Source organism: Chrysochloris asiatica, unplaced genomic scaffold, assembly GCF_000296735.1.
Source record: "Chrysochloris asiatica unplaced genomic scaffold, ChrAsi1.0 scaffold00138, whole genome shotgun sequence".
In the NCBI taxonomy this organism is placed as follows: domain Eukaryota; kingdom Metazoa; phylum Chordata; class Mammalia; order Afrosoricida; family Chrysochloridae; genus Chrysochloris; species Chrysochloris asiatica.
Window position 1 is genome coordinate 2881524 of NW_006408656.1, and position 3786 is coordinate 2885309.

A 3786-nucleotide genomic window follows, 5' to 3' on the forward strand; every position below is an offset into this window, starting at 1 on the left:
CTTCCCTGTAGTACTCACTGCCTTTGTATTTCTCCTTCCCTGTCATATTTCCTTGGGAGAAAGGTGAAGCTCCCTGCTCCTGTAAAGATTTCCAGGCTTGGAAACCCTACACAGGGACACTAGGAGTCTGAATCTCAGGCCAGCCACTTCCTACCTGTGTGACTGTAGGCTACAGTCTTTACTGTTTAACCTCTAAGCCTCAGTCTCTGCCTTTGAAAAATGGAGGCAAGAACATCTCTGTAACATTATAATACACCAGCACATAGGACAATCTCTATTGTTGAGCTTTCAGGCTTCCTTTTGGATCCCTCTAACAGTCACTCTTTTGGCTCAGCACCACCTCTCCTAGATCAGTCTCTCCCCACACCCCAGGGTGTGTCACTTCCTCCTCTGCAGCCTCAGGCCTGATGCAGATACAGATCCAAACACACAGGCTGCCGCTGCAACTGGAGGAAGGGCTGCTCTGCACGCACCTGTGAGTACCAGGGCAGAGCCCTTCTGCCTCCTCTCCCTACAAACCAAGGCCCTATCTGGTACCAACCTCTGGGGAAGAGGGCTCTGAGCTGCAGACACTTTCTAGACAGAAATGCTCTGAACTCCTTTCTGACTTCCTGAAAGCCCCCTGTCCCTGCTCCCTCCTCCAGTTCTAGACACACACACACACCCTATCTCTTGCTTTACATCAGTTTCCAAAAATGGAAGGAAGGGAAGAACATGGGGGATCAATATGAGTGTCTACCTTGTACCAAGGACTATGCCAAGGTAGGGTTCTCCCAATATTACTCCTCAGCTGTCATTCCTGTTTCCCAATGCCTTGACCTTAACCATCCCTTCCTGACAGCACTTTGACCACCAGATGCCTGCCACACTTTCTGGAGACTTGGCCCAGTTAGTTGCTCAGTCCCATCTCTTCCTCTGTCTAAGTGGGCAGCAGAGGGTTCTGCTTGACTTGGGAGGTCTGGATGAAGTGGAACGAAACTCTTGTTTCTCAGCTGCTGATGGGGGAATAAAAGGAGTCAGAACTGAGTCCAGGAAAATAGACACCCGCAGAGGAGAGAGAAGGGAAGCCTGGAGAAAACCTGCAGGAAAGGGAAAGGGGGATGTAAGAAACAACTTTGGATGATGATGGTGGTGGTAGAACCTGGGTTGGAGGGGAGGAGAAGACCCAAGCAAGCCAAGAGGCCTGACCTGTCTCAATTCCTTCTCTGCTTGTTGTTTGTTGTGTGACCGTAGGTCAGTCACCACTTTGGGTTTCCATTTGTAAAAAAAGGAATTAAACGTTCTGACATTGTTTGGCTAAGATCAGAGAGGAAAAAGGAAGTAAAGCAACTGTGAAGGAGTCAAAAAGAGAAAAGATGTAATCAAATAGAAGAGGCTAGAGAGAAAGAACCAGACCTAGAGAAGCAGGAGTGAATGGCAGGACATGTGTCCCTGAGGCAAGAAGGGAGTAGATTTGAGAGAAGAGGATTGGGGAGGAGTGTCTAGGAACCTCAGGGGCCCCTTTAGGGGCAGATGAATGGGGCTTGGAGTCTCTGGGTTTGTCCTATTCTGAGGAACAAGTATGACAGAAGGGCCCCACCTATGAGAGATGAGTCAACACTGGACTTTTTGCTGCAGCCACAGGGGTGCAGAGTAAACAGGTCTGAGGTTACACTGAAGCTGAGCCCTGGGCCTGGTGGAAGCTGTTATATGCTGCACCTGGGGTCACAGGTGGTGAGCAGGGCTGGGGTTCAACGGCTTCTCCATACCCTGCCCCTTCCCCACACTCCATGCAAAGCACCTGGATCTGAGTTAAGGTCCAGATTGAAGAAGATGGAGATGCTTTATGGCAAGGAGTTGCCTGATCTTACTCCTACATTGCTGATGGGAATGTAAATGGGTACTATCCCTAAGATGGTCATGTTGGGAATAGCTATCCATATTACCCATCAATCTTTCAAATGATGCTATCACCTCTTGCAAATCCTATCCTAGGGGTTTAGCCTAGGGATTCACTTACACACATGTGAAATCATTGGAATCTACATTTCATATAAGGGTCTTCTCTAAGACCCCTACCATACCCAAGCATGGTATATGTCTCTTACCACTATCTTGAAGAAACTGCTGGATCATTTATAATAGTGAAAAGTTAATACAATTTAAATGTCAATCTTTAAGAGGTTACTTAGGTACAATATGACATATTCATGCAATAGAAATCTATTTAGATGTACAAATGAACAAAAAAGTTGATTCTTTTGTGTAGAAAGATCTCCCAGGAAAAGTCAAGAAATAAGGTGCAAATTGGATGTATTCTACCATTTGAAGAGATTTCTATTCATATGATTGTGTATGCAGAAAGCAATCTCTGAAGAGATACATAAGAAATGAATAACAATTTGGAGTGGGTGGATGGGGGTAGGAGTGAGAGACTTCTCACTATGTACCTTGTTAAACTTTTTGAACTCTGGTAATCGTTCACTACTCAAATTTTTAATTAATAAGTTTTTTCAAATCCTGACTTTGCCTAGTTTTACTGTAGGGCATTACAGAGGTCATTCTAGGAATTATCCTGCTTCCAGACTCTAGATCCTATTTGTGCAAAATCAAGAGAAAATTCTTTACCATTTCTGACCTTTTTAACTCTCATCTCAGATCTTTAGAAAGTTCCTTTTGTGGTTTAGTCTTCATTTTCCTAGCTACCATGTCAATCAAGTTAAGCTACCCTGCCCTGCTTCTCTTCCGCACACACTTCTGCTCCAGTCTTCTTCCCTTATTTAAATTCCTTGACTCCCTTACTATTATTACCCGTTATTGTTGTTGTTGTTAAGGGCCGTTGAGTCGGTTCCTACCCATAGCCACCCTGTACCGAGTTTCTGAGGAGCAGCTGTTGAGTTTGAATCACTGACCTTGCAGTTCAAATGGCTTTGCAGTCTGACGATTTAGCCCACAGCGCCACACCAGGACTCCATTACCCATAGAATTCTTTATTTACGATACAAGAATGTGAAAGTTGTAAGAGTTGTCAGATTATTTTTTCACCTCCCTCACTTTTACAGATGGGGAGACTAAGGGCCAGGAGAAATTTTGTTTTGTCCCACAACCAGTGAGTGGCTTGGTATCCTGGTAAAGAGACCTGTGTGCAACTCTCAGTCCCTCCATGCTGTTGCCAGATCTTGGTTAGGCTATTTTGCTCACTCTAGACTCAAGGAGAAGGAGCCCTGGTGGTGCGTAGGTTATGTGTTGGACTGCTAACCACAAGGTCATCAGTTCAAATCCACCAGCCACTCTGTGGGAAAAAGAGAAGACTTTCTGTTCCCATAAAAATGTACAGCCTCCGAAACCCTATACAGGATCACTATGAGTTCTAACTGACTTCACAGCACACAACCACCACCACTACTGGACTCATAGAGAGCCCTGGTGTGGTGCTGTAGGATAAACACTCAATTGCTAATTTGCAAGGTAGCACCAGCCATTCTCAGAAACCCTATACAGTGTTGCTATGAGCTGGAACTGACTTGATTACACACCACAACAACAAACCCACACACACAGGAAGTACAGGTCTTCTCTGAGACCACTACTTGAGCCTGGTACATGTGCCTTACCTCTCTATTGAAGAAACTGCTGGATCCACAGGGGAAGTAAAACTGGGAGGGGACATAAGGAGTTGAGGTAGAGTTTTTTTGTGAAATTATGTGATAGTTTTATTGTGAATTATGTGATGGTTTTCATGGGAGAACATTAGTTTTACATTCATCCTATCGTATATCATTTCATTGCCATGGTTACAATCCCCTC